Raw genomic sequence first — 19,946 nt, 5'->3', positions numbered from 1 at the left:
CTTGCCCAATAATTTCAATCTAGTAGGTAATAAAAACTAATATATTTAAAAAACTCAAAGGAAGCCTGTATAACTGGGTTGCAATGTACGGAGAAGAAGAACGCTAAATGAAGCTGAGAGATAGCGTCACACCCAAATCACTCACAGATAAGGGAGCCATATTGAAGAGTTTGGTCTTTAAGAGTAATGGGATTATACAAAACAAAATTCAGCTGTACAGTGCCAAGATCAAGTATATGTAATTTTGAAGGATTGCTTTATCTGCTATACAGAGAATGGATTGAGTGATTTGATTGCAGTGGTTAAGTAGAGAGACACTGGTGAACCTGACTGGAGAAAAAATATTGGAGAATGAAAAAGAATGGGGTGGTCTGAGAGACACCAAGGGAGTAAAATCAATAGAAAATGTTTATAAAGGGGATGGGGAAAATGGGGAAAGGGGCACTGAGCACAATGCCAAGGATTAAGGCTAGCAAGAAAGCTCGAACATTGATGCCAATCACTAAAGCAAAACACCTCCTATCCTTTTAAAGTGGCTTCCACCCTCGCTGCAGCACCCTAAGGAGTTTAGAAAGGCCCTTAATGATACTTTATCTCCAAAGCCAACAGCCATTTCTTGGTGTTCTCTGCAGCTATTACAGGTTCCCTTGGCTTCTCATATGTCTCTGATTTTCTTATTGTTCCCAATATGGAGTTTTCTTGGAGGATTTATTCCTAGCCAATATTTGGCCATGTTTCCCGTTTTCATTGATAGCATCACTTGCCCGCCCCCCACTCCCCCCGCAACCCCAGTACTACAGTCAAAACCTCAGACTCATTTTAACTCCTCTCTCTCTTTCTTCTTCTGTCAAATTAGTTGGTTATCTTATTGATTTTTTTTTTTGTCATCTCTGCTTATTTTACTTTTATTTTTTTATATTTATTGTCTAAAGTTTTAGATATGTTGGGGGGAAAAAGGAGACCTATGTAAAAATCTTATTGATTTTTATATCTAAAACATCTCTCATTCACCTCATCCTCTTCATTTCTACACCCTCATTCTACTTCACGTACTTCCATATCTATATATCTTACAGGTCCCACCAATTTCAAATTTATTTTTCATTTCAGTTTACACATTGCTGACTTATTAACTTTTCACTTCTTTTTTTTTAAAATATATTTTTATTGATTTTATACAGAGAGGAAGGGAGAGGGATAGAGAGTTAGAAACATCGATGAGAAACATCGATCAGCTGCCTCCTGCACGCCCCCTACTGGGGATGTGCCCGCAACCAAGGTACATGCCCTTGACCGGAATCGAACCTGGGACCCTTGAGTCCGCAGGCCGACGCTCTATCCACTGAGCCAAACCGGTTTTGGCAACTTTTCACTTCTTAATTCCTTGTTCAAAATCTTTAGTTTCTCTGAGAAAAATTCCCCATACCATTACCTGGTATATAATGTTCTCCATTATCTGAAGTAACTTACATCCCAATCTTGATGGAAACTGCCCTCTTTACTGGCTATTCTAAGACTTAGCAGTTCACAATGCCCTAGAACATGATATCAGTTATGTATTACATATATATATATATACATGCACATATATATCTAGGGAAAACATATGAAAAAGTTGTCATACTAGTTTGCATCTATGAACTAAAAATGTGGTTTAGGAACAGAAGTGGAAGGGAGACACATTTTGCTATTGAATCTTCTATATTTTGTAGCATGCAGCATACAATAGCTCTTCAAAAAATATTCAAACCACCTTTCTCAGAACATTAAGATGTAATGGTGTCCCTTTTATCTCAAGAAGCACAATATTTAAAGGTCACCATTTAACATTCAGCAACATTCACGTAGTGAAATTATACCTCGCTTGTCAATAAAACAGGGTACGTTAAACCCAAAGAATTCTTTGCCAAGCCCTCTTAGGAACAATGTTGAAAACATATGGTCTTGTCATTTCAGAGAATATTCCACCTTAGGAAAACTAAGGGAGACATCATCCACTGAGTTTACTCCTAACTTTAAACTGGTCCCAAGACTTGCATTTACATGTAATCAGTGTCTACTCACATACAAAGTGAGCAGCGGAGTGAAAGGTAGCCAACAGCTGTGCAGACCTATTTCTTCTTTGCTTTCTCAGTGTTTCTTTTCGTATTTTGTTTGTTTGTATTTTAGATAACATTTCAGTTTTCCTTTAGGAAATCAACTGTTTTCTTCTTTTAGCCCATGGTGTCTGAGTTCAGCTCATTGTAGCTGCTCCTGGAATATGAGTTTACCTAACAGGAAAACCAAGAATCAGCCAATGAACTTGACTGGCATCAATTCACAGATGCACAAAACGAGCCCAGGAAAGTCACCCCCTGGCCTAGGCTTTTCTGCAATGTTTGGGTAAGCAGCACTCTTTGTTTGTGTTATTAAACAAGTAGAATGTAAGCCTGGCACTGCTGGTGGTGAACTCAGCCATTCCATTCTGCTAAAATCAAAGACAAACTGTAGAAATAAAGTCAAATCATGGAGAGAAGTGGATCTCCAATAACCTTGATTAAACACTAAATCCAGTTATGCCTGAAGTTGGAATAACTCTGGACTCTTCAGGTAGACATGCCAGTGAGTTCCCATTGTTAAAAAGTAATTCCAGTTGGGTTTGTATGACTTGCAACCAGAATCTGACTAATACAACAAACTATTTTTCATTACATTTCTTGCAATCATAACGAAAAATTATTTCATTATATATTATTTATCTAATAAAATTATCACATAATTATTTGATCGATTATCATTCTTGCTAGGTCATAAACTCCAGCAGAAAGGGATCACTTCTGCCTTATTTATTGCTCTCCCCCAGTCCCAGCAGAGAGTCAAAATGAGTCAAAGACTGAATCAATTTCCAATAAAGATCAAAATACTTGGAAAATTCCATTTCAAATTCTGTTGTACTGAAGACTTCAAGTGATGGAAACTTGCCTCTCAGATTTTTTGGTTATAAATTATCTCAATTCCCAATATAGAGACCAGAACCTAAAACGGAATATCAAAACTTGATTAGGTTTTATGACCAAGCCAACTGGTTTGAGTCTAATTTTCAGTAAGGAAGAGCAATTTCAAGATTAATAGTCACAAATAAGCTTTTAAAATTATTCCAGGAGCTCTTTATTCAGAAAGAAGCTCCATTTTAAAAAGAAATACGAATTATGGTATATATTTTCATAACATATTTTGAAATGACAGTAAAAAACTGTACAATCTCTGTTATTGTTTTCCATTAATGTTTAGATATTTTGTTCTTTCAAAATAGATCAATTGATTATATTTATTCCTCAATGCTTATCTAAATTCCATTTACATCAATATCTTTTGTTTTCAAATATTTATTCATATTTTAAAATTATGTGCATATTGGGTTTGACTTTTTTATAAAAAAATGTGAATTCCAGCAGTGGAAATACAAGCCCTGCTGCATGAGATAGCTTTTTCAGAGTTTATTTCAAATAAACTGGGCTTGACCTTATTATGCCGATTGGGGGTGAGAAACAAAAATAGATGATTATTAAATGTGTTCAACATTGATACCTCAGAGAGATTGCTTTGTAATTTGTTTGCTTACTTTTTTCATTTTCAATATATAATTACAAATTCTCCTTGACTGACCTTTTTTTATTCAAATGAATTTTAATAACAGAACTCTTTTATCAGATTATTCTTGATGCTATCCACCAACTGCTAGGACAAAGCTGTAGAACAAAAAAGCTTATTATCATCAAAATATAATGCCAGTATTAGTATCAATAGAATTTTACAAATTTCATAACACATAGATGTTTATTTAAAGCTGCAAGCAAATTTTCTTTCCATATAAATAGATACAAATCCACTACAAGGAGACATTAGTCAAGAGGATTCTGAATCTTAATAAAACATATCTGCAGATACTTAGCAGAATTATACCTGGAAAAAAAAAACAATAGTTGCATCCTCTTTGTATTAGTCACCTTGGGCTACTGTAACAAATCACCACAATCTCAAATTATTTAGGAGAAATTTATTTTCTCACCATTCTGGAGGCAGCAAAGCCATGCTCCCTCTAGAGGTCCTAAGGGAGGATCCTTCCTTGCCTCTTCCTAGTGTTTGCAATTCTTGTCACTCCTTAGCTCACAACTGCACCATTCATATATAATATATGTACTGAAATTGAAATCTTAAAAATATGAAAAAATTATTTAAATATTATTTTTTTTTTGTTAATCCTTACCTGAGAATATTTTTCCACTGATTTTTAAAGAGAGTGGAAGGGAGGGGGAGAGATAGAGAGATATATTGGTTTGAGAGAAACACATCGATTGCTTGCCTCCTGCATGTGCACTGACCAGGGCCCAGGGCCAGGGATCCAGCCTACAACTGAGATACATGCCCCTGACTGGAATTGAACCCAGGACCCTTTCAGTCTGCAGGCTGATGCTCTATCCACTGAGGCAAATCAGCTAAGGTTAAAAATATTAATATTGATGCCCTTACCACTGCGGTTCAGTTGTTTGGTTGTCGTCCCATGCACTGAGAGGTCACCAGTTCAATTTCTGGTCAGGGTATATGCCCAGGTTGCAGGCTTGATTCCCAGTAGGGGCATGAAGGAGGCAGGCAATAGATGTTTCTCTCTCATCAATGTTTCTCTCTCTCTCCCTCTCTTGCTCCTTTCCTCTCTCTCTAAAATCAATTTTTAAAATAATTTTAAAATACTAAATTTAAAAGGAAATATAAAAAGATATGTTTAAAGTATGAATACATCATTAAGTTTTGAAAGATACCACAGGACATGAATTGTTCTTTCTGATTTTCCTTGGTCTTACTGTCAGAGAAAATTCTGGATATAACTGAACTAAAAATCTGACTTCAAATTCTCTAGCTCAGGGAAAGAAATTGAGTCAAATAAAAAATACTGAATTTTCCCAGGCCTGCATGTGAGTCATGCCACCATGAATTAACTAACACTTTTACCTTGTGCTTGCCTGATTTGTAGATCAAGCTATCAGGAACACAGTACTCTCTCATGTTTCAGAATTATATTTTTCTGTAATCTTGACCAGCCTCACTCACTAATTCAAAAATAATCTAAATTGAAATTGTTGATAGTAGATTAGTAGAAAGCATGTGAATTTGAGTTTTTAAGATTTTTAAGAGATTTAAAATACTTAATTGTTGGCATTTTCAAATTTAATTATGCCCCAGGGCCTAATGGAATGCATCACAGTTATAAAAAAAGAAACAACATGATCTAATTACATTACATGTTTAGAGAAACACAAAAATATGTTTTGCTGTCTAGATTGCATCAATGCCAGTGAAGCTTGCAATGATCAATCAGGGACTCTCCTGCCTCAGGCAACAAGGCTCAGGGGTTATATCCTGCAACCTAGAGAGAGAGAGAGAACATCATCTGACCTCTCCTGCTCTGACAAGGCAGCTCCGCCCCTTTTCCCAGGCACATGCCCTACATAAGCAGATCTAAACCTATATAAGTGATGTGATCCCCACATTCATAAAACCCATAAAATTTCCTTGCAGGAATCATTTGGACTTATCCTGATTTTTAAAAAAAAGATGTTCCAAAAAAGTCTTTTAATATACAAGTTTAAGAAAATACTATTGAAAATATTACTACTATTATTACTACTGTGGCTGCTACTGCTATTCATACAATTGAAAAAGCAAAACTTCTGAAGTGCTAAACAAAAGACACAATAATTCTTAGTTTGGGTGACAGATACTGCCCCCCACCAAGCAACCAGGTGGTCTGTAGTTTTCAATTCTGGACCAACAAGAGAATGAGCCTCGAACAGCACTGTCCTTTAGCATACGTGGGCACTCCACTTCTACATCCTGCAGTGGTTTCTATGGAATCTCTACACTAATGGAACTCTACCTTCCAGCTGAAGACATGCTGCCTTAACACAAGGTCATGCCTTGTTAATATACTTGAGTCAAAGGCCAAGCAGGGATCATTTTAAGTTTAGTAACTTTCCCAGGAAAATGCAGGTCCAGAATTTTATGGCCTGCAGATGAGCCCAGGCCTGGGGCAGGATTCCTGAAGGGAGACCACAGAGATGGTAGCGAACACTAATGCTGTTAGCTTTAAATGTTCTAAATATTTCCATTTCCCCTGATGAAACTACATTTAATATCCAAAGAATGAGTTCTCAAAGCCAAAGCTATGGAAGTTCAAATATACGATAAGGTACTGGCATAAGTAAGGCCCTTTACTTACTTCAGTATTTCTCCTCATTTTATTCACTCTACTCACCCCATAGAAATGTTACCTGAGAAACCTCATCATAAAATATCAGTTGTACAGAAATCGCAACATTATTATATAGTGTTTTTGGTTGGTCAGGTCACCCCATGGGTGACTGGCTGGCGACTGTAGCCTTCCTAATTGATATACGATAGCTGAACAGGCGTTCAACACCCTGCTTAATAAATTATTTCAATCATGCCCTTTTGGCCAAGAGGGACCCTCCTCTCACAATCTAACTTCCCACAGCTGTTGCCTGAGCTTTCTGTTCATGCTGAGGTTGAGGCCTCCTGGTGGCTCGTACCATGAATCTGTCTTTCATCCAGTGGGATGAGATGGGCCCTCCCCGGAGAAGAAACCTGGGTTCCCCAAGATATGTTATCAGTGCCAGGGCCCCGCCAGCAGGCCCCACCAGCAGGCGAGGGGATCCCAAGGCAAGTGCTGGGCGTGGAGGCCACAGAGACATAGGCCACCAAGGAGACAGAACTAAACCTCACATCACCCTGCTTGGCCCCGGAGGATGACTGGTTAGCCAGAGATGGGTAAGTTCCTCAGGGAAGGAACAACCTAAGACAGGCACAGTCGCAGAGGGGCCATCAGGAGAGAACTTGGGGGTCAACAGAGGTGGGGCACAGACCCTCACCCCCCAACTTAGCAGGGGCCTGAACCCTCACCCCTTCTGAGGGAGGTCTCCTGCCCCCATGGCTCCTTCTCTTCCCATGCCCAGCTCAAATCAGGACCCAGGTAACAAAGAGAGACTTGGCCGACAGCAGCTGCCCTCTCACTGCAACAAGACTTGTTTGAGTTGTCTTGTACCCATGGTGTGGGGAAGTGGATTTTTGATATCTAAATCCAGCCTAGCACCAGGAATGCTCAGGGCCTACTCAAGAAGGCAAATAATCCTTCCCACTAATATTTACAGGGTAAAATAAGATTGTTGATAGAGTATTAAATTTGACAGTAAAATAGTAGTCAAGTTCTCAGACTAATTTAAATTGGCTAATTGAAATAAACGAATATTCTAGAAAAATTAATGGTACTGGACAAAAAGCTTTTCCTAAAGTGTTAACTAAAATTTTTATTGGTAGTTCATCTCATGGTAAAATTGCGTAACCTGTAATGAACCTAAAGCAGTTATATTTCAGTGCAAAAAATTAAAATTTAAAAGCTATCAAGACTACATTATAAAATTTCCAAAAGCCTCCTAATATTTAAATCAAAAAAGGGGGGACAGTAGAAGAATATCATGTAAGGAAAAATATCCTGTAAGTAAGTTACATCTAGAAAATTTTTACTTTAGAAAATTAACTTTCATTTGTAATGCTAACAGCAAGACACCCATGAAAAACACACATGGTGTCAAAACAAGCCAAAGGAAAATTGTTTGGGGGAAAAAAAAAAGAAAAAGGATCCCAAGTCAAATTTATAGAAAAGATTCCTTTATTAACTTTTGGTCGAGAATATGTTTGTATATTTTCAGAAAACACCTCCAAGACCATGTGGATTCCTGCAAGAGAGGAATTGCTCCAGCCATGAAGACAAAAGAGAAACAGTCCAGAGATGAAAGACGCTGACAACGCCTTGCCATACTAGCAGTCAGCAGCTGTGCATCACTGCAGGTTGCCCAGGACCAAACCAGAGAGGGTGGGACCTGCATTACCACCATTTGTCCACCATCCAGAACTGAAATATCATTGCTGACATGTACACATAAGGAACTGTTTGACATTAAAATTGGGACTCAAAAGAACTGTTGGCCCAGAAAGAAACTCACTACAGACTGATTCATTTGCCTCTCAGCATAACCATTATTGCTTGTCCCAATTTCAGTTCTTATAAGTGTATTTTTAGTATCACATGATCTCACTCATCTAGGGGAAATTATGAACAACATAAACTGATGAACAAAAACAGATCCGGAGACAGGGAAGCATTGATCAAACTGTCAAACCTCAGAGGGAAGGTAGGGGAGGGTGGGGGTAAGGGGGAGAGATCAACCAAAGGACTTGTATGCATGCATATAAGCCTAACCAGTGGTCACGGACACCCGGGGTGTGGGGGCATGCATGGGGAGGGGTTTGAGATGGGAATGGGAGGATAAGGACAAATATGTGATACCTTAATCAATAAAGAAATTAATAAAAAAAAGAAATGATTCCAGTTGAGATGGTAAAAATGCTATTCTCATGTAGAAAAATAAATGCTCACTTATTTGCAAAATAAATAATAAATAAATAAATAATTTCAAGTCGTCCTAACTAAATAGCCTCAGTTCAGTAAACTAACGTTAATGTGGACAGAGAATCAAACCCAGATGACTGACCTAAATAATTTAAAGAAAAAGGGAGCACTGATTTTTGAGACTTATTATATGTTTGTCATATTTTGCTGAGCAATTTATTTTATCATTTATTTCTCACTCAAACCCTGAAAGTTCATTATTTTTATCACCATTTTACTCTTGAGGGATTCACACTCAAAAACTTAAGAAACATGTCCAAAGTCACATGTTTCATATGTGGGAGAACCTGAATTCAAACTGATCTGCTGACTCCAAGTGCTCCTTGGCTCAGACTCGGCCGCACTGTTTCTCACTGGCACTAATGTTCACTGCCTGCTCCAAGGGCATCATTATGGGACTGAAGCCTAGTTTTGAGAATCATATCACTGTGGTTTCTATCATGAACAAAAATAGCAACAGAGCTAACTTTTAAAGATTCTAGGACTTTGACTTTGGGTAGTGGGGACACAATGCAATATCCAGAATGTGGATCGCATAAATATACACTATAACCCTATATACCCTTATTAACAATGTCACCCCACTAAGTTTAAATATAAAAAAATAAAGATACTATGACCTAAGTGTTTTACATGCATTATTTCACTTCCTCCTAATGACTCTATGTGCAGGCCTTACTATTAAGTACATTTTATAAATGAAAAACGGATAAAAAGGGGCTTATTGAAGGTTTCTTAGTCAGAGCAAGGTTAACAACCCAAAGCCAGAGCTGCTGCTCACCATGCTGATGGGGGTTGTGTGTATTTGAGTCTTTTTACAATTCTTTCACCGTAGTAAGTCTTTCACTAAAGACTGTTTCTGTTCATTGCCTCTTGTCATACTGTGTTATTATAGTTTCTTAACAAATAAAGAAAACAGGAGATGTCTTTTTAAAATATCCAACTGATCATTCACAGACAAGAAATTGGATATTGACATTTATCTCTCTCAATGAAGACTACGCCGGCATGAGACCTGAGCAATAAACATTGTTCAACTTTTCATTGCTTCTGTGTATTCTGCATCCATATCTATAAGCATTTTTCTTGAAATCATGTTGTTTTGTTTTTTTGTGTGTGTTTTTTTGCACAACGACAAAGTGGAATTTATTCCTAGGGTACAGGGACTTCATTCACCATACATATGAAAATGGATCAATGTAATATGACACATCATCAAAAGGAAAAGAAAAACAACATGATTATCTCAATTAATGCAGAAAAAGCATTTGACACAATCCAACACCCTTTCATGTTTAAAAACACTCAACAAAACAAGAATAGAAGGAAACTACCTCTACATAATAAAAGCCATATATAAAATACATACAGCAAACATAATACTTAGTGGTGATGCCCCTTTTCACCACATATATTTAATCTAGTACTTGAAGTTCTATCTAGAGAAAAAAAAAAGAAAGAGAAAGAAAGAAAGAAAGAAAGAAAGAAAGAAAGAAAGAAAGAAAGAAAGAAAGAAAGAAAAGGGATCCAAATTGGAAAGGAACATCTAAAATGATCTCTGTTTGCAGTTATAATCTCATATGTAGAAAATCCTAAAGACTCCACCCCAAAAGCTATTAGATACAATAAATGAATTCAGCAAAGTAGCAGAATACAAAGTCAACATACAAAAAGGAGTTGTATTTCTATACAAAAACAATGAACAATCTGAAAAGGAAATTACAAAAACAGTTTCATTTACAATAGTGTCAACAAGAATAAAGTACTTAGGAATCATATTAACCAGGGAGGTAAAGACTTGTACAATTAAAACTAAAAACATTGCTAAAAGAAATTAGACAAAAAGTAAATGGAAACACAATCCCATATTCATGAATTGGAAGACTTAACATTGTTAAAATGTCAAAATTACCCAAAGTTGTCTTCAGATTGAGTGCAATCTTGGTCAAAATGCCCAGAAATTTTTTTTTCAGAAATGGAAATACCCATACTAAATTTTTTTTTAAATTTCTTTATTGATTAAGGTATCACATATTTGTCCTCATCCCCCCATTCCCCTCCCGAACCCTTCCCCACGCATGCCCCCACCCCCCGGGTGTCCGTGACCACTGGTTAGGCTTATATGCATGCATACAAGTCCTTTGGTTGATCTCTCCCCCTTACCCCCACCCTCCCCTACCTTCCCTGAGGTTTGACAGTCTGATCGATGCTTCCCTGCCTCCGGGTCTGTTTTTGTTCATCAGTTTATGTTATTCATAATTTCCCCTAGATGAGTGAGATCATGTGATACTAGAAATACACTTATAAGAACCAAAAATGAGACAAGCAATAATGGTTATGCTGGGAGGCAAATGAATCAGTCTGTAGTGAGTTTCTTTCTGGGCCAACAGTTCTTTTGAGTCCCAATTTCAATGTCAAACAGTTCCTTATGTATACATGTCAGCAATGATATTTCAGTTCTGGATGGTGGACAAATGGTGGTAATGCAGGTCCCACCCTCTCTGGTTTGGTACTGGGCAACCTGCAGTGATGCACAGCTGCTGACTGCTAGTATGGCAAGGCGTTGTCAGCGTCTTTCATCTCTGAACTGTTTCTCTTTTGTCTTCATGGCTGGAGCAATTCCTCTCTTGCAGGAATCCACATGGTCTTGGAGGTGTTTTCTGAAAATATACAAACATATTCTCGACCAAAAGTTAATAAAGGAATCTTTTCTATAAATTTGACTTGGGATCCTTTTTCTTTTTTTTTCCCCCCAAACAATTTTCCTTTGGCTTGTTTTGACACCATGTGTGTTTTTCATGGGTGTCTTGCTGTTAGCATTACAAATGAAAGTTAATTTTCTAAAGTAAAAATTTTCTAGATGTAACTTACTTACAGGATATTTTTCTTTACATGGTATTCTTCTACTGTTCCCCCTTTTTTGATTTAAATATTAGGAGGCTTTTGGAAATTTTATAATGTAGTCTTGATAGCTTTTAAATTTTAATTTTTTGCACTAAAATATAACTGCTTTAGGTTCATTACATGTTATGCAATTTTACCATGAGATGAACTACCAATAAAAATTTTAGTTAACACTTTAGGAAAAGCTTTTTGTCCAGTACCATTAATTTTTCTAGAATATTCGCTTATTTCAATTAGCCAATTTAAATTAGTCTGAGAACTTGACTACTATTTTACTGTCAAATTTAATACTCTATCAACAATCTTATTTTACCCTGTAAATATTAGTGGGAAGGATTATTTGCCTTCTTGAGTAGGTCCTGAGCATTCCTGGTGCTAGGCTGGATTTAGATATCAAAAATCCACTTCCCCACACCATGGGTACAAGACAACTCAAACAAGTCTTGTTGCAGTGAGAGGGCAGCTGCTGTCGGCCAAGTCTCTGTTACCTGGGTCCTGATTTGAGCTGGGCATGGGAAGCGAAGCAGCCATGGGGGCAGGAGACCTCCTTCAGAAGGGGTGAGGGTTCAGGCCCCTGCTAAGTTGGGGGGGTGAGGGTCTGTGCCCCACCTCTGTTGACCCCCAAGTTCTCTCCTGATGGCCCCTCTGCGACTGTGCCTGTCTTAGGTTGTTCCTTCCCCGAGGAACTTACCCGTCTCTGACTAACGAGCCATCCTCTGGGGCCAAACAGGGTGATGTGAGGTTCAGTTCTGTCTCCTTGGTGGCCTATGCCCCCGTGGCCTCCACGCCCAGCACCTGCCTTGGGATCCCCTTGCCTGCTGGCAGGGCCCTGGCACTGATAACATATCTTGGGGAACCCAGGTTTCTTCTCCAGGGAGGGCTCAGCTCACCCCACTGGGCAAGAGACAGATCCATGGTATGAGCCACAACGAGGCCTCAACCTCAGCATGAACAGAAAGCTCAGGCAACAGCTGTGGGCAATTGGATTGTGAGAAGAGGGTCTCTCTTGGCCAAAGGGGCAAGAGGGGCCAATATAGAATGCTCTGGTGCCTTCCCAGGGTCACTATATACAGTGGAAGGGATTAAATATCTTTGTGTCCTTTTTAAATTGCTGCCAGACATTCAAAGAATTAGTTTGTAAGTTTGTTTGGGATAATTGTACATTATGCTCTTGTAATTCTAAAATATCAAGAGATGTGTTACCTTTGTCTCCAAGCACCAAAAAGATGATTTTTTATTGATTCCCAAGGGTGCAAGGTACTATTATAGGTAATGGGGGTAATACAAATCTGGGAAAAATTATAATGAGATTGTAGAATAACGTCATGTAAGGATATTCTTTGCTCTAGGGCTAGGCCATGGCAATTCCATTTCAAACTGGCTGTCAATTTCTTTTTGTATAGACAAGGTCTTACATTTTCTGCACCTCTCCCAGGAGCAAGTAGTGATAGCCCTTTCCTATGGTGTCCACGCAAGCCAGAAACCTCTCTTTAATTTTACACACAAAGGAGCAGTGGTTTGATTTTGTGTCATACAAAAGGGAATCTGGGTGGCGACCCCTGTGTAATTATACTTCCTAGCCCCACACATGGTCCTCCTGAATGACCAAGGTGTTTGGTATTATTGGTGACTACATTAGGCGGGGGATCAGCCCACGTAAGGGCTCTAACCCATGAAGGGTTAGGAACATAAGTCCAAAATACTTCCCCATTTGCCCCAGGTAATATTACCATACAGCTGATGACTGCTAGCATGGCAAGAAAGATGTACTCAGGCATTCTTGGGGTTCTGGTTACCTCACAAGTGCTTTTCTATTTTTTTTTATTATTTTATTATTTTTATACATATGTGTCCTTATTCCCCTATTACCCCCACCACCCCGCTCATGCCGCACCCACCTGTTGTCTGTGTCCATTGATTAGGCTCATATGCATGCACACAAGTCCTTTGGTTGATCTCTGCCCTTTACTCCCACCGACCCCCTCCTTCCCTGAGGTTTGAAGTTCTGATCAACATTTCTCAGTCTCTGGTTCTGTTCTTGTTCATCAGTCTATGCTGTTCATTATATTGCACAAATGAGTGAGATCATGTGATATTTATCTTTCTCTGCCTGGCTTATTTCACTTAGCATAATGCTCTCCATCTCCATCCATGCTGTTGCAAATGGTAGGAACTCCTTCTTTTTTACCGCAGCATAGTATTCCATTGTGTAGATATACCACAGTTTTTTAATCCACTCATCTGCTGATGGGCACTTAGGCTGTTTCCAAATCTTAGCTATGGTGAATTGTGCTGCTATGAACATAGGGGTGCATATGTCCTTTCTGATTTGTGTTTCTAGTTTCTTGGGATATATTCCTAGAAGTGGGATCACTGGGTCAAATGGGAGCTCCATTTTTAGTTTTTTGAGGAAACTCCATACTGTTCTCCACAGTGGCTGCACCAGTCTGCATTCCCACCAGCAGAGCAAAAGAGTTCCTTTTTCTCAGCATCCTCGCCAACACTTGTCGATTGTTGATTTGTTGATGATAGCCATTCTGACAGGTGTAAGATGGTACCACATTGTTGTTTTGATTTGCATCTCTCTGATGATTAGTGACTTTGAGCAGGTTTTCATATGTCTATTGGCCTTCCTTCTGTCTTCTTTCAAAAAGTGTCTATTTAGATCAGTTGTCCATTTTTTGATTGGGTTGTTTATCTTCTTTATGTTAAGTTGTATGAGTTCTCTAGAAATGTTGGAGATTAAACCCTTATCGTTAATATCATTGGCAAATTGGTTCTCCCATGCAGTGGGCTTTCTTATTGTTTTGTTGATCATTTCCTTTGCTGTGCAAAAGCTTTTTATTTTCATGTAGTCCCATTTGTTTATTTTCTCTTTAGTTTCCATTGCCCTAGGGGCAGTATCAGTGAAGAAGTTCCTTCGGCATATGTCTGAGATTTTTCTGCCTGTGGATTCCTCTAGTATTTTTATGGCTTCCTGTCTTATGTTTAAGACCTTTATCCATTATGAGTTTATTTTTGTGTATGGTGAAAGTTGGATCTAGTTTCATTTTTTTGCATGTATCTGTCCAATTTTCCCAGCATCATTTGTTGAATAGACTGTCTTGACTCCATTGTATGTTCATGCCTCCTTTGTCAAATATTAATTGGGCATAGTGGTTTGGGTCAATTTCTGGGTTCTCTATTCTATTCCATTGATCTATATGTCTGTTCTTATGCCAGTACCAGGCTGTTTTAAGAACCATGGCTTTATAATACAGCTTGATATCTGGTATTGAGATCCCCCCTACTTTGTTCTTCTTTCTCAGGCTTGCTGCAGCTATCCGGGGTCTCTTTTTATTCCAGATGAATTTTTTGAAGGTTCATTCTAGGTCTGTGAAATATGCCATTGGTATTTTAATGGGAAGTGCATTATAGATTGCTTTGGGTAGTATGGACATTTTGATGATGTTGATTCTACTAATCCCTGAACATGGTATGTTCTTCCATCTGTTTATGTCTTCCTCTATCTCTTTTTTCAGTGTTGTGTAGTTTTCCATGTATAGGACTTTTACCTCCTTAGTTAAGTTTATTCCTAGTCTTAATTTTTTTGCTGTGATGGTAAATGGGATTGCTTTTTTAGTCTCTCTTTCTGTACATTCACCATTGGTGTATAGAAATGCCATAGATTTCTTGGCATTAATTTTGTATCCTGCTACATTGCCGAATACATTTATTAAGTCTATTAGTTTTTTGATGGATTCTTTCGGGTTTTTTATGTAAAATATCATGTCATCTGCAAATAAGGACAGCTTTACTTCTTCTTTTCCAATTTGGATGCCTTTTATTTCTTCTTCTTGTCTAATCACAATGGCTAATACTTCCAGTACTATGTCAAATAGGAGTGGTGAGAGTGGGCATCCCTGTCTTGTTCCTGTTCTTAGGGGAAATGGTTTTAGTTTTTGCCCATTGAGTATGATATTAGCTGTGGGTTTATCGTATATAGCTTTTATTATGTTGAGGTATGATCCTTCCATTCCCACCTTGTTGAGAGTTTTTATCAAGAAAGGGTGTTGGATTTTATCAAATGCTTTTTCTGCATCAATTGATATGACTATGTAATTTTTATCTCTCAATTTGTTTATGTGATGTATCACGTTTATTATTTGCGGATATTGTACCATCCTTGCATTCCTGGGATAAATCCTACTTGGTCATGGTATATGATCTTTCTGATGTAGTGCTGGATCCAATTTGCTAGAATTTTGTTGAGGATTTTGGCATCTATGTTCATGAGGGATATTGGCCTGTAATTCTCTTTCATTGTGTTGTCTTTATCTGGTTTTGGTATTAGGGTGATGCTGGCTTCATAGAATGAGCTTGGAAGTGTTCCTTCCTCTTGAATTTTTTGGAATAGTCTGAGGAGGATAGGTTTTAGTTCTTCCTTGAATGTTTGATAAAACTCCCCTGTGAAGCCATCTGGCCCTGGGCTTTTGTTTGCTGGAAGTTTTTTGATGACTGCTTCAATTTCTTCCATAGTTATTGGCCTATTGAGATGTTTAGATTCTTCCTGATTGAGTTTTAGAAGGTTATATTTTTCTAGGAATATGTCCATTTCCTCAAGATTGTCCAGTTTGTTGGAATAGAGTTGTTCATAGTATTTTTTAACAATCCTTTGTATTTCGGTGGGGTCTGTTGTAATTTCACCTCTTTCATTTCTGATTTTGTTTATTTGGGTTCTCTCTCTTTGCTTCTTGGTGAGCCTGGCTAGAGGTTCATCAATCTCGTTTAACCTTTCAAAGAACCAGCTCTTGGTTTTGTTGATCTTTTGTATTGTTTCTTTGGTCTCAATGTCGTTTATCTCTGCTCTGATCTTTATTATTTCCTTCCTTCTGCTTACACTGGGCTTTTCTTATTGCTCTTTTTCTAACTCTTTGAGTTGTTGGGTTAGGTAATTTATTAGCATTGTTTCTTGTTTTATGCAGTAGGCTTGTAGAGCTATGAACTTCCCTCTCAAGACTGCTTTCGCAGTGTCCCATAGATTTTGGATTGTAATGTTTTCATTGTCATTTGTTGCCATGATGTTTTGTATTTCTTCTTTGATCTCTCTGGTAACCCAGTCATTGTTTAATAGCATGCTGTTTAGTCTCCATGTGTTTTATTTCTTTGGGTTGTTTTTATTGTAGTTGATTTCCAGTTTTATGCCACTGTGGTGTAAGAAGATGCTTGATATGATTTCTATCTTCTTGAATTTGAAGAGACTTTGCCTATGTTCCAACATATGGTCTATCTTTGAAAATGACCCATGTGCACTTGAGAAGAATGTATATTCTGTGGCTTTGGGGTGAAATGTTCTGAAGATGTCAATTAATTCCATCTGGTCTAGTGAGTCATTTAGGATTGATGTTTCTTTGCTGATTTTTTGTTTAGAGGATTTGTCCAATGGTTATAGTGGGGTATTAAAGTCTCCTACTATGATTGTATTACTGTCAATTTCTCTTTTGATATCCTCCAGGAGTTTTTTTTATGTATTTGGGTGCTCCTGTATTGGGTGCATATATGTTTACCAGAGTTATTTCTTCTTGTTGGATTGTTCCCTTTAGTATTATGAAGTGGCCTTCCTTATCTCTTTTTATGTCCTTCATTTTGAGATCTAATTTGTCAGATATAAGCATTGCTAACCCAGCTTTTTTTTTTCATTTCCATTTGCCTGAAAAATCTTTTTCTATCCCTTCACCCTCAGTCTGTGTGTGTCTTTTTTTTCTGAGGTGGGTTTCTTGTAGACAGCAGATATATGGGTCGTGTTTGTTAATCCAATCCGTTACCCTATGTCTCTTGATTGGGGCATTTAATCTATTTACATTTAAAGTTATTATTGATAGGTACTTACTTGTTGCCATTTTTATTCTTTACCCCTGTGTTCCTTCTTCGCTTCCTATTTCTTTTTTTTACAGCAGACCTTTTAGCATTTCTTGCATCACTGGTTTGGTGGTAATAAATTCCATTAGTCCTTTTTTGTCTGTGAAGCTCCTGATTTCATCTTCAATTTTGATTGATAGCCTTGCTGGGTATAGTATTCTTGGATTCAGACCCTTCCTTTGCATGACTTTGTATATTTCATTCCATTCTCTTCTGGCCTGATGAGTTTCTGTTGAGAAATCAGTTGCTAGTCTGAAGGGGGTTCCTTTGTAGGTAACTTTCTGTCTCTCTCTGGCCACTTTTAAGATTCTTACTTTGTCGTTGGTGTTTGCCAATTTAATTATAATGTGCCTTGGTGTGGGTCTTTTGGGGCTCATTTTGCTTGGACTCTGTGAGCTTCTTGGATTTGTGTGGGTTTTTCTTCCCTGTATCAGGGAAGTTTTCTGTCATTATTTCTTCAAACAAGTTTTCTGTTCCTTGCTCCATTTCCTCTACTTCTGTAACCCCTATTATGCAGATGTTGCTTTGTTTTGTGTTGTCCCAAAGTTCCCTTAGGTTCTCCTCCTAATTTTTTTTTTCTAGAAGCTGCTCTTTGGGTATTTTTTCCTACCTTGTCTTCTAGCTCACTGTTGCGGTCCTCTTCATCTTCTAGTCTACTCTTGATGCATTCTATTGAGTTCTTTACAGCAGCGATGTCATTTTTTCATTTCTTCTTTGTTCTTCTTAGTTTCCTCTTGGTTCTTGCTCATATTGTCGAATTTGTCTTCCATTCTTTTCAGCCACCTTATGACCATTTCTCTGAATTCTTTCTCTGGCAGGTTGCTTGCCTCCATTTTATTTACTTCCTTTTCTGGTGATGCCTGCTTTTCTTTCATATGTGGGCTGTTTCTTTGTCTCCCCATGGTCTCTCTTTTCCAGGTGTCTGGTTATGTAGTTCTCTCTCTCCTTATCCCAGGCGAAATCTGACCTTTCCGTGGTCGAGTGTAGAGCTCCTCTGAATCCGTGTGTTTGCGCCAATTGGGGACTGGTGCTCTGGGGTTCACAGCTGTTCAGTGGGTTCTGCAGTTGTAGATTTTCAGGTTTCCAATAACATCCACTTTCCCCTTCAAGATGGCGTGGTCTCCGCATCTGAGCTGGTGGCTCCGGGAGGGAACCCAGCAGCAGTGGGGGCTGCCCGGGCAGGGGAACCCCGTCCAGCAGTCCCACACCTTCTCCTGGAGTATAGCTGTCCCTTAACTCTCCAACAGACACTCCTCGTGCGACCCTGAGCTGTTCTTTCTATCTGCTCCAGGACAAGGCTCGGGACATGTCTTTCTATTCCGCCGCCATTTTGGTTCTCCCGAAATCAGTGTATTGACAAGTAGAAATTTTAAAGAAAAAAAGCATTTTCATAAATTTTAGAAATAAAACATTTGTTGGCTCTGGTGTTTGTTAGCCAAAGTGTTCTTTAAATGTTTGCTCACAGGTTGAACCTATATATACTCAGTAAAGAGGATAATAATTACATAAATTGTCCTATTAATTAAAAATAAAATATATGTTATTTGATATACTCTATTTGCGTATGTTATAGTCTCTTTTTACATACTCTTTAAAGCCTATGTTTTATAATGAACACAACTTTTGACCATGGTATTCTCAATTTCATTACAATTTCTCAGAATTAATGTATTTGGGGTTATTTTACCACTAGAATTTTGTAATAGAGAAATAAAATAATATAATCAGATTTAAAATAAGAACTTTTAGAAATCAGGTAATATTGATGATAGCAAGATAATTCTGAGATTAAAGGAAAAATACAAACTATAACAAAAGCAAACACAGATAATAACATTAATACAAATCTGCTCTATTATAATTTATCAGAGTCACAATTAACCTCAGTAGTCTTTGTTTGAAACTATATATCAATTCCAAGTATGTGTTTTATGTAGTATTTTATTTTCTTGCAAACAAATTTGTGTATGCTCTTTGCTGGCTAAATAAATAAAACCTGTTTTCTTATTTATAAACAGAACCTATGTGACAATTTGGTTTCTCTAAGCCCACTGAGAAAAAAATAATTTTAGAGGTAGTAACTCACTTTAGATTGCAATTCACCAAATTAGAAAAATGGTGAACTTTTGTAGCGTGGGGGTGAGGAAGGCAGTACTTCTGGAAAAATCTAACAAAACCTTTTTAGCTTACAAAAGAATTTCTGGGCTAAACAGTCTTTAAAAGAAAGCAATTGAAAGCCCATTATAAGTTTTAATAAGATTTATTTGATAAATATTTCCCAACACAATGGGATACTTTATCATTAGTAAAAAGGAGGACATTATCCTATATAATAAAACCCTTATATGCAAATCAACCAAACGGTGGAACGACCGGTTGCTATAATGCGCATTGACCACCAGGGGGCAGCCACTCAACCAGAAGCCAGGCTCATGGCTGGTGAGTGCAGCAGCAGTGGTGGGAGCCTCTCCCGCCTCCACTGCAGGCAAGCGGTAAAGAGCGAGGGGTCCCGGACTGCAAGAGCCCTGGACTCTGAGAGGGATGTCTGACTGCTGGCTTAGGCCCCCAAGGGGTCCTGAACTGTGAGAGGGTGCAGGCTGGGCTGAGGGACCCCTCCACCCCA

This window comes from Plecotus auritus (genome assembly GCF_963455305.1).
Source record: "Plecotus auritus genome assembly, chromosome: 4".
NCBI lineage: Eukaryota > Metazoa > Chordata > Mammalia > Chiroptera > Vespertilionidae > Plecotus > Plecotus auritus.
Note: the sequence above shows the minus strand (reverse complement) of the source record.